We start from the raw sequence: 11,690 nt of genomic DNA, 5'->3' as shown, positions 1-11,690 counted from the left end.
CAGCTGTGTCTGCAGACAGACTTGAGCCACTCCTTCAGTCCTCAGAGCTGCACATCCTGACAAACTTAGTGTATATGCAATGCATGCTTTCCCCAGGCAGCATGTTAGACACAGCAAAATGAGATCGGGTCCTCAATAGTTTTGGAAAATTGTTTTTGATCATACGCTGTATGAGTAATTTACAGAGAAAAGCATAGGAAAGAATTGAGCAGGTGTTGTCCCACTGACTGTGCAGGCATGGAAAGAAAAGAGGTGGTAGGAGCAGCTTGGAAGAGGGCTGACTGCATCCTGCATAGTCTGCCCTCCCATCCGCCTCACAGAGCCTCCTTCATTTGACTGCAATATTTCCCAGCAGGTTTGATGCAAATGTATATGATAAGCAAGGGAGCAAGAGGGAACCTGGGGAAATAAACATGTTTAGCAGCTTGTGCTTTGGCACTGCGTTCTTTGTGCTACTTATTAACTAACAAGATATAGAAATATGGCTGTGCTTGAAAAGTATCAACTACTCACGTTGAGTGATAACCAGGCGTGAGCCCAGCAAGTTGAGCGCTCTTCTGCTTGTGTCATTTCTTACCTTTTTGCATCTCTTTGAACCGATGCTGTTACCTCTCTCTCTTGCTTCTGCACTTGTCCCTGCCTGTAGCAGACAGCAGTTACAGAGTTGCGAGTGGTGCCTGAAATGGGAAAATACTGCAAGAAAACTATTTAGAAACCAAGAATATCTATTTTTTCCTTTGATTTTTTTTTTTGTGTCTTTTTTCCTTCAAATCATCCTTTGTAATCCTGAACATCACTGTGAAATGGATGCTGACAGTTCTCATTTACTTCAGAGAGGACTTCATCAAAGGAAATGTTGCAGTGTTCTTTCCCTCCCCTCTACACACATGCTTCTCTCCCCCCTCCCCCAGCACACACAAACACTGTGGTTTCCTTTCCCATTCTCTTTTCTGTTCTGTGTCTGCAAGCACAGACAAGGAGCACAGCTCTTGGATGGGAATATCTATGTTCCTCAAACACTCACAGCTTGTACAGAGGTCTGGGGGACTCGGACTGGGCTCTGTTTCCCAGGGTAAGGAAGAAACTGAAAGTTGAGACAATTTGTTTGAGAAAATCAGAAGGCACAGATGGAGAAGCCCGAAAACATCTGTGTCCTGACTGGGGGTGAACTTTTGCAGACAAAGAAGTCACCCTTCATAAGAACCAGGTTTAGATAGTTTGAGATGGTCTGCTGTGAAGGAGAAAGGTAGTAAGTGATGCTAGCAATTCTAAGAACAGATCATCACATTACTTACGTGACATCAGATGGCATTTATCAGATAACAAGAACAATAGCACATTAAAGACCTGCTGCGCTTAAAGTTGAAGGAAAGAAAACAAACATAAAACACTGCTAGTCAATCTCTGATAATAAAGTCAGGCTGGATAGGCAATGTACACCTCCCTCAATGCTCCATGCCCCACAAAGGACCTGCGTGCCCTGGCTGTCCCTGCTGCCTCCTGCAGCTGTCAGCAGGGCGTGGTGGGCAGGAGGAAGGGTGGCCTTGTGCAAGACACCTGTCTCACCCAGCTCACCACTGTTTTGTGACCACCTGCTATTTTTGTATTTGTAAGCCTTTCATTGTGGTTTCCTGGCTATTCCCTTAATTGTATTAATTTATATTTGCATAGAAAATCCAAGCTCAACTCATCTGTATCAATAATTCAGAAGCTTCCCTTTCCTCTTCAAATAGCAAGCAGCTGTCCTGGATTCCTACTGCATCCAGTGCTTAGAATATGAATGTGGTGGCATCAGTTACTGCTGCAGTTCAGTAGCAGTTTCTGTCATACTTTTCAGCATTATTTATAACTTGATCACTATGCTTTCTAGACTCAGCCCATGCATCTTCCAGGAATGGACATCACGTTCACTTCTTGGAGAGGCTCTGAAAGCAGCAGTAAGTATTCCCCTCGCCCTTCTCACACCCAACAAGCTTTCTTCTGGACAGCTTGCTTAACCCTTTCTGTTGCTATGACAAAGCTGAAGGAATTGTTACCCTCTTCCTCTGCACCAGGAGCACTCACTCATCACTGTACCTCCAGAACATCCCTGGAGCAGGCTCAGGTCACTTCATCTCAGAGGAATTCATGGTGATGTGCATTCATGGCAGTCATTTTACACTAGCAAAACAATACAAATACTAATGAATTCTGGGCTTGTTTTGAGGCAATCAAATAGGCTTTCCTGTTGGAGGATCAGAGAAGCCTGTGCAGCAGGAACTGATTGCAGTTTCTGAGTGCCTGAAAACTTTTAAAACCAGACTTTTTGCCAATGGGAATATAACAGAAGTTTTTATGATGACCAGGACAGCTGGAGTAAAAGTGATAGGCATGCCCCAAGGCTGAATCAGGCTTTTGAGACAATCTCTGCATGAACAGCAGAGGTGCACAATGGGGATCCCTGAAGAGGTGAAGCAGTAGTACTCCAAAGGGCATATCTGCATTCCTGGAATCATCAAGGTTCATGGACAGCCCACCTGTGTCTTCACCTATGGGAAACTTGCCAGTGACAGCAATCAAAGTGTTTCAAGTTGCCGAGCATCAAGGGAAATTCTGCCTTGTGAGCCCTGCCTGTTGCCCAGAGGGAAAAAGAGATTTTCAGCCCACATCTCATGCGCTCATATCATCATGGAAAGGACCCCCCTCCTCCTTCACCCTCCAGCAAAGTCCAAAACTCCCTAAAGAAGTGGACGCGGGGTGCAAGGGATAAAGCTTCTCTCTGATGCAGTTTTCAGCCCAGAAGAGCCATAAATGGAGGCAGTTTCACCTGGATCAGCCCCCAGGGAGGAGGCATACTGCCTTAGGCACAGTGCTGCCTTTGGCTCCTTCCCCAGCCCAAGGTCATCCCCGTGGTTAGCCCTCCTCCCTGGAGCTGCTCTGTCTGAAAAATAAGTGCCTCCGAGAGCGGTATGGCAGAACACTCCCACACACAGCTGCAGAGGGAGTTATTTAACAGCACGGATGTTATTGAAGTGCAGACTGTAGAGCCCCTTCTCTTCCTGCAGTATAAAAAGCAGCATTACATCATGCCTGTACTGAGAAACACTCCTCCTTTAAGGACAGCATAGAGAGGTTATCTCGAAAAACAAGACAAAAATGCAAGGGTGCAGGCAGGTGGGCATAGACAAGGCCAGATCCTTCCAGTACTGTGTTGGTGACCTTGCTTGTGTTGTTCTTCTTCTCCCTGCCTGTCCCTGTCCCTGGGACATAACACCCTGGGGAGAGGAGAGGATGGGGGTTTGTGGTTCCCCATTTCTTCTGCTGCCCCTGGAGCAATGATGCCCCTGGAGCACCCATAAAAGTTCAGCATGATGGAAATGTTGTATCTCACCTGAGATGTTAAAGCCCTAAGGTGCCAAATGTCTCCTGGGAGCCTAAGAAGAGCCAAAGACCACGAGGTATGTCAACAGCATCTGAAAGGCACACAGAAAACAGGAACTATAATCAGTCCGGGCCAGATCACCAACCACAACCAAGGCAGTAGTTTCTCCCATGCTATGTGAAAGATCCTCAGATTTCATTTCTGCTCTCTGTGCTGATGATGCTGACAACATTTAGGATACATTTAATGCCAGGTGGAAAGTTTAAGACAATGCTGCACAAGTGAACCCTTGCAGGAGTCTGGCAGAGAAGATTTGCTTGCAGCAAAAAGGCAGACATTCATCTTGATACCTTTCCTGTCACCTACTGCTGCAAATACGTCACTTTGTTGCTCTCTCTCCTCCTTCCCAAATAAGTATTTCACATAGGAAAAAAAGAATATAGAAAAATAAATTTGTTTCTAGCCCTATAATAGATGCACTTTTTTTTACTTCAGGATTGATCTCTTTCTGCATTGGTAAAAATTTACAGTCTACTTCCAGTATTTTGTCACACATTTCCACATTTTTCCATTCATGGGACTAATTATATCAATAAAAATCCAATTTGCTCTGCTGTATTTAGGGAACAACTCTTGTATGAAAGCTGATTCTCTGAGGTTCTCAGTTTCTCCTACAAAATTTTCTACAGCTTAACATCCTTCTTGGGAAGAACATCCTCAGAGTTGCCTGGGGGAGGATCAAGAATAAAGCATTTTCCATATAGCTTTGGACAAAAATTGATGTCCCATTAAATGCAGGTAGTTTAAAAGGGCAGCACTTGTGGTGCTCAATGAAGATCTACTTTTGATTGATTTAATGATATCAAATCACTGTCTGGTGATTACATTGAACAAATGGTATTAAATCTTTAAGAAAATAACATTTAATTTTGGAAAAATAATAAAGGCAAAACATCTAAATCATTTGCTATAGCACTGTTATCTAGTAAAATATCCAGAATTTAGGTGTCATACATTAGCCTAGAATATTCATTTCTGTTTATGAATTATAATGGTAAAAAGAGATGCTTTGGAAAAAAAAAATTGACAATGGTCTGAAAATGAGAACAACAGCAAAACCTTCACAAAATAAAACCTCAAATTCTGTTTCTGGAGCTGTTATTGGAAAGGTTGCTGTATTTGTATTGAAATCAACATACGGATGAGATGCATGCAAGCATTCTGCTCAGCATGAACCCCAAACACCCACCACAGTGCTAGATTAACTGCAATGACATGTTCCAAAAGGCAGATACACTGCAAAGCAAACTGTACAACTCTTTAGTGCTCTTGGACATCCAGTAGGAGAAGGTACCATTGAACATTCCAAATATACCAAGTCTACAACAATGAATCACAAGAAAAAAACATGACCAGGTTGCCAGCAACAGTCAGATATTGCCACAGAAGGGAAAAGTCAGTGTCCAAGGAAGAATGGGCTCCGTATGGGCTGGCTGCTTCCTAGAGAATTGGAGTTATTTCTAGAAAAAGCAGATTGTAAGCAGGAGCTTTGCCCTGGAAAGTACCTATTTCTCTGAAGTAAAGTTATTGAGCACGCATGAGGAACGAACTAATTTTTTTTGGACAATAGGGAAATGCAAAACAAAATGAATGTAGTTCCCTACCTTTCCCACAGTAGATCACAGACTTATTCCAATAGAACTGCCTCAGTTTCATGAAATAATGAACAAAGGAAAATCTGCACAATAAAGGATGCTTTTTTTCATATGCTCCTAGCATATATGCTTTACTCTTTAACACTTTCTTCCTTTGACATTTATTTTGTAAAAGCAATAAAGTCTTGAAAATAAAGGACATCCTACCTCACGTCCTCTGCCACTGAAGCTTTCATGATAGATGTGATTTATCAGCTGAATGTATGGAGGATAATGCTGGCAACGTGGTCAGACCATGAGGTCAAGCCCAACTCCAAAACAGAACAAAACTACACAACTCATTGCCTAAATCTTGGTATAGATCCGGGTAAAACAATCCAGTTCTCCATTCGTTATGGACATGGCCCTTCTCAGGTTGCTAGAGGACTGTATTCCCCTCAGAGATAGCTCACGGCTCCCCAGCTGTTCTACTGCCTCAAGAATGAGAATAAAATCACTCAAAGTGGCACACTGCAGTGAGAGCCAGCCAGCTCCCGCCAGCACTGACCCCCCTGACTAATCTGAGCCCGATCGATTTGAAAAAGTCTTGTTCTTCTCTATCATCTGCTTGGTTGGAGGTATATAGGAAAAATCTGACTTGTTTCTGTGTTTTAAATATTGTCACACATCAAATGACTGCTTTTATTTTAGAACCTGAAGTGGTCAGCCTGTCCTTATTGAAACAGGTGCACTGTGGCTCACAGGTTGCATCAGATAAGTGTCCCTCTCGTGTCCATTCCTAAAGGCAAGTTGAGGAATTCTGGTTTACAGATCTAAGTAGTGTTTTACATTTAGCTCATTGGAGGGCAAATAACCACCAGGAAATAAAGAATCTGATCCATAAAAAATACGTGGCTGGGATCAGCACTGTGATTATTTCTCCTATTTCAGACAAATGGAGACCCAGAATATTCACCAGGTGACTCCTACTAATGATCACAAAACAAATCAGTGAGGTTTTGTGTTTTCCAGGGGCAGCTAAATTATTTGCCACTGAAGGTTTCCAGTGCCTAATAGATCTCAAAGCAAACCCTGCTGGAGCCAGTCGGGAACCGGCAGCCAGGTGAGTTTTGCATGACTTTTAAGTTTGATGGAAAATATTTCTTGCTGCTGGATAGAGGGGAGTTACTAAATTTAATTACTTCAGGCCACAATCATACAATAATAAATAAAATTAAATAAATAAATAAAAAGCAGAAATCATTCATCTTTGCTTCACAACAGAGAGAGGAGAAAAAAAAACACACAATCTCAAACTAAGGCCAAAGTTTGGTAAAAGAGCTCATTAATACTGATAACTGAGCCTAACTCACTGTAAAGAAGAACACTTTAAACACTTTATCTGTCTTACAGGTGTCTTACAGGTGGCAAATATGGGTACAGATCCTTCAAGTCACTTGATGCAATCATGCAGAACATCTGAGGCTCTGCTCACCTTATCAAGTAGCATAGGTTTCTTGAAGAGTTGGAGCAGTAAAGAACACTATGTGAAGACCAGAGGTCTATAATATTTTATGTGGTTTACAATACCCATGCAGGAAGCTCTTCCTATTTATTTACTTCAAGCCTGGATCCGTGGAATCATAGAATGGCTTGGGTTGGAAGGGACCTCAAGGATTATCAAACTCCAACCCCACCTGCAGTAGGGGCCATCAACTTCCATATCTAATACTAGGCCAGGGTACCTGGGGCCCCATCCAATGGAGATCCACAGAGACAAACACATTAACAGACAGAGCGCATTATGTGCACATCTTTAGTATGCTCCAAAAAGTTCATGGGATCCAAGACTACTCCACGAGGGGAATAAAAACTCCAGTGAAGAGGAATGATAAGAAAATTGATATCAAAACATACTCCAGCTGTGCTCTAAAATGCTAATGCAGACTACATTGCATGTACTGAGATAAACCAGGCTAATTCTGGTCCCATTTATATAATCTTTTCACTTCAAACCAGAAAAAGGTGCGCTGTGAGATGATTTGAGTGTTTCAGAAGTAGTAGCCAAGCCAGAAGTAGTCACTATTGCACTCAGTCAACTGTTACTACTGATTGCCTGAAGAGGGGATTTTCCAAGTTCTATTCTTCATTCTTCTTCTGTACTTTTCTTCATGCCATAACCATTATCAGGACTATTTATAAAAGGATATGAAAGCTGCACACCAAGGAAAAGAAGAATATCTTTTTCTTCTGATAGTATGTTGCTTGAAAATGTGGGAACTTTTTTCCAACTAAAACCTCACTTCTTGTAATACTGGAAATGTCCTCAGCCATCCTTAGAATCCTACCCTTCCCTTACGGAAGCATTTACTACCACATGCTATTGGGGGCTAAGGAAGCAGATGCTAAGGAAGGAGATGCTGAGACAGTAGTGACACTATGGTCAGTGGCAAGGCGAAGTGAAACCGAAGATCCAAACAGTACTCCAGAAACCCAGATCCAAACAGCTCCGTCCAAAACCAGTCTGACAACAGATCTGTGATGAAGCATGTTCTAGAAATCTAGTTACATCTGTACTTACATTTTTCTTTCACGAACAAATGGCATGTTCCTTCTAAAAGAAACTTGCACAATTTAAAGACAAAGTCAGGGAGGAGTACCGAGTATGGCTAATATCACAGTGTTATGATGACTGTGCAAAAGAGGCCCTCTTTTCTTTCTATTCCTCCCAGATTCTGCCAGTATCAAAGGATCACCCAAGTGCTTTGTGCACATGCATTATTCAAGACATACACTTTTTAATGAGAAATTTTACACAGAGAAAGCAGGCACTGGCAAGATGTACAATGTAAACAATACGTAGAAAAGTTATCAGTATGTACATGGTGGTAATATTAGGCAATAAAGGTGCTACCACAATTGATTGATATGCCTTAATAATGCCTTTCAGTTTTCCTAAGGGAGGAAGAACAAAATGGAACTGAGACTTCCCAGTGTTAAGGATGGTATTTTGTAAGTTCATATTTCTTTACAGTCACTTTCTAGGAAAGGACTTTGCAATGAATGTAATCTTCTCTTAAAGAACCCTCCCAGTGTGCTTCCCTTTACAAAATGGCATTAGCTATTATTAAAATACATATTTATTCACATGGAATTGAAAACATTCTTATTTCATTAGGCTTCTACAAGTATATGGTAATAGTAGATGTATCGGGTCACTGCACTATCTGCATCATATTTATCTCCTTTTAGATTCTGCTTGCAAGCATAGGAATAGATTGGAGTAAAATCTATTTTAATACAACGCAAAACACAAAGCACTTCAAAATAAAATCATTCTTTTCCATCTGCTTTCTTTATGAGTTTTGCCTAAGGGTTTGATTTCATAAAAGCCAGACAGGAGTTCAGCAGCTTGTGCCATCCAGAGACTTTAAATGTGGGGATGGAGACTGTAAAGGTGGTTTGAGATTTCCAAGCTGAATGTTTGTGTTCATAAGAAAGAACCGCTTGCCCATAATGGCAAAGCTAAATTTGTACAGAATCTGTACAGGAGAAAGAAAAAAATAATGTGATTCCATCAGCATAAAAAGCAATATAATGAGCTGCTTGATGGAAGAGTCCAGTCCTTCACTGTACAGACACCCCCAACTACCCTTAGACCCAAGCCTTCCTGCATGGTCCCAGGAGTTTCCTGAGCTTACTCACCTCTTTGGCCTGAAGCTACTGCTTGCTTAACCCACTGTGACTTCTCTGACTTTCAATACTTTAAAGTCCATAGAAGGCAACATGTCAAGTCAGCCAAAAAACTTCACCCAACACCATCTGCAGCTAAGTCTCCTGCAAAGGTAACTGAGCATGGTGTGTGCTTAAGGGACATAGTGACCCCAACAGAAGCCTGTATAAGGTGCCTCCATGAGTGATTACTGTTATTACTTTTTAAGTACATTAATGTATTTATGTCCATTTTGAATCTCTCTCCCATCTCTGTTCTTACTCCTTGTTTCATGCTGTGTTACAAAGCTGGCTATTTCCAAAATGTAAGTAGACATATACAATTAATAGCCTACTTCTCAGCACTGCATAAACAAGACACGTAACGTGGCAGAACTTAGCCTTATTGTGCTGGAAGCTACATACCAGTCAATGAGACACACTGTGCTTCATCCCTTGGTCATCTGTTATGCACTCCCAACAGTCTTCCCTCCAACATTACTGATCACTCTACCACTTTCCCCACTATCATAAGCTTTACAGAATTTTATTATTTCCATACATTATAGCAAAGAACAATTGCTAAATATCACTAAACTGGTAGCTGCTAAACTTCTAAACCACTGCTGAATACAATATTGAATGCAACAAGTATACCCTCTACTGAATCACAGTTTTCCATTCACAGTTGCATTCTGCAATTTAGCAGCTTAATTGCTATACAAACCACCTAGAAGGGCCCACCATGGTATTTGCAGACTGCTAATCTTTTCATCAAGATGGCAGATCTCAATAGTTTTGCAGAAATCAAAATATATGGTGTTGACATTATTAAACAGAGCAAAGTGACGTTTCATAAATCTACAGCAACACTTCTGTTATTATTTTAATTCCTTACTTACGGATCCTTCCTTTTATGTGATTTATCCTCCAGAGAGCCAGGAGATTAATTGGTCTATAATTTGCTGGGTCATTCAATTTACCCAATCAAATAGTGGCACAATATTAGCTCTGGCATTCCTCGGCCCTCATGCTCTAAGACTTGTTAGAAATCAGTGCAAGCAGGTCATACATCTCCTCGGGCAATCCTTTCCATACTTCTGGATGCAGGCGCCAGAGTCCTGAGATTTAAAAGTGCTTAACTTGAATAGTTATTTAACATCCTCCCTAATTAAGAACAGAAGACAAACTGTTTGTTACCATGCAGAGACACAAAGCCATCATTCTGCTTCTTTTTGACCATAGGAAAAAACTTTCATTGACCAGTCCTGAGGCAAAACTTTGGGGGATAGGTGCTATTTTTATTAGACTGATAGCACTGATCATAGAGATAGTAGGTCTAATGAAAGATTTTATCACTCTCTGAGAAGTTCGCCTTACCTAAATCTTTAAATTATCAACAGTGCCGTTATGGGAAGAATTCTACTTTTTTTTAGTGTTGAGACTGATCGTTTTATAATTCTTGACTGTGACCTTCCATGTGCCAAGGCTAAGGTGTCATCTGTTCCTCATACACTTGAGGAGTTACAGAATTGCAGGGGTTGGAAGGAACCTCAAGAGATCACCGAGTCCACCTCCTGCTGAAGTGGACACTCTACCATTGGCTGTACAGATAGGCTTCCACCCAGGCCTTGAATAATCTCCATAGGAGAAACCATAAGCTCCCTAGGCAACCCTGTTCTAGTGCTCCATCACCCTTACTGTAAAGAAGTTCTTCTGCATGTTTGCATGGAACTTTCTATGTTCAGATTTCAGGCCATTACTCCTTGCTACACACCATTGAGAAGAGCCTGACCTCATCCATTTACCTACTACCTCCTTTTAGATACCTATAAACATTTATCAGATACCCCCTCAGTCTTCTCCCCAGGCTGAACAGACCCAGGTTACTCAGCCTTTCCTCATCCAAGAGATGCTCCAGGCACTTAATCATCTTTGTGGCCCTCCCTGGCCTCCTACTAAAACAAGGAGGTTTACACTGTTCAGCACTGTCTTCAGCCTCTTTTATCTACTTTCCGAATTTACTGTCAGATTTAAGAGTGTCACATTCCCGTTTACTCTATGTTAACATGAACATGTAAACATATCCAGTTTCTCATATAATTGCTGTTCTCACTTCTAATCTGCAGCTGTCTGTAGCTTGTATTTCCCTGATTGCCAAATTTCAGGGGCTTGAAATTTAATAAATTCTCTTGAAGAGTTTTCTATTATCGTCTGTACTCTGATGTTTCAATTTTTCTCATTATCAGTTGGGCTTTTGAGAATTATCCCTTTTTACAGCAGAGAGAAAGTAAGAGAGATTGCTGAGCACGTATGTCTTCCAGTTAGGATCACAAATGCATTTGGGGTTCATCATTCACATTTCATCAGTGCTGTTTACTTTCTTGCTCATGATCAAGTTGCCTTATGTAATAGAACAAGACCTAACACTGTTTTTTCCTAATATCTAATATTTATTTTTTGTTTGTTCTTAGAAAACTACCAAACATTTTTAGAAATTCAAAGGAAAGCAGTTTTAGCAACTGCTTATTCCCTCTACTTATCTCACTTAAATTATAAGGGGACACTGTTGGTAACCTACTGCCTCCATCCATATGGAGGTCTGTGAACTTCAGCATGTAAGAGGCTCTTAAATAAATCACTTCAGGGGACAGCATCTTTCTTGCAGACATCTCCTCCCAGGCTACAAGCATCCAAAATACATACACACCAGCTATTCAATTTAATTTTCCTGCAGAGGCTATGAGCCATGATTTGGGCACTCTGGCTATCTTTGTCTTGCTACCAACTCTCAATAATACTAATGATATCCAATTTCTTTTCACAAATGGGAATGTGTAATTCCTCTTGTTTATGGCCCAAGCTTCTCATGCTCTTGAAAAGACTACTAAAGAATTGCTCTTCTTTAAACCCCTCAGTGCCTTAGCTCTTTGCATGACTGTAACCTTGAGTTTAAGCAACATGATTTGGGGCAACTTATTTTG

Source organism: Tetrao urogallus (genome assembly GCF_951394365.1).
Source record: "Tetrao urogallus genome assembly, chromosome: 2".
NCBI classification, from domain to species: domain Eukaryota; kingdom Metazoa; phylum Chordata; class Aves; order Galliformes; family Phasianidae; genus Tetrao; species Tetrao urogallus.
Note: the sequence above shows the minus strand (reverse complement) of the source record.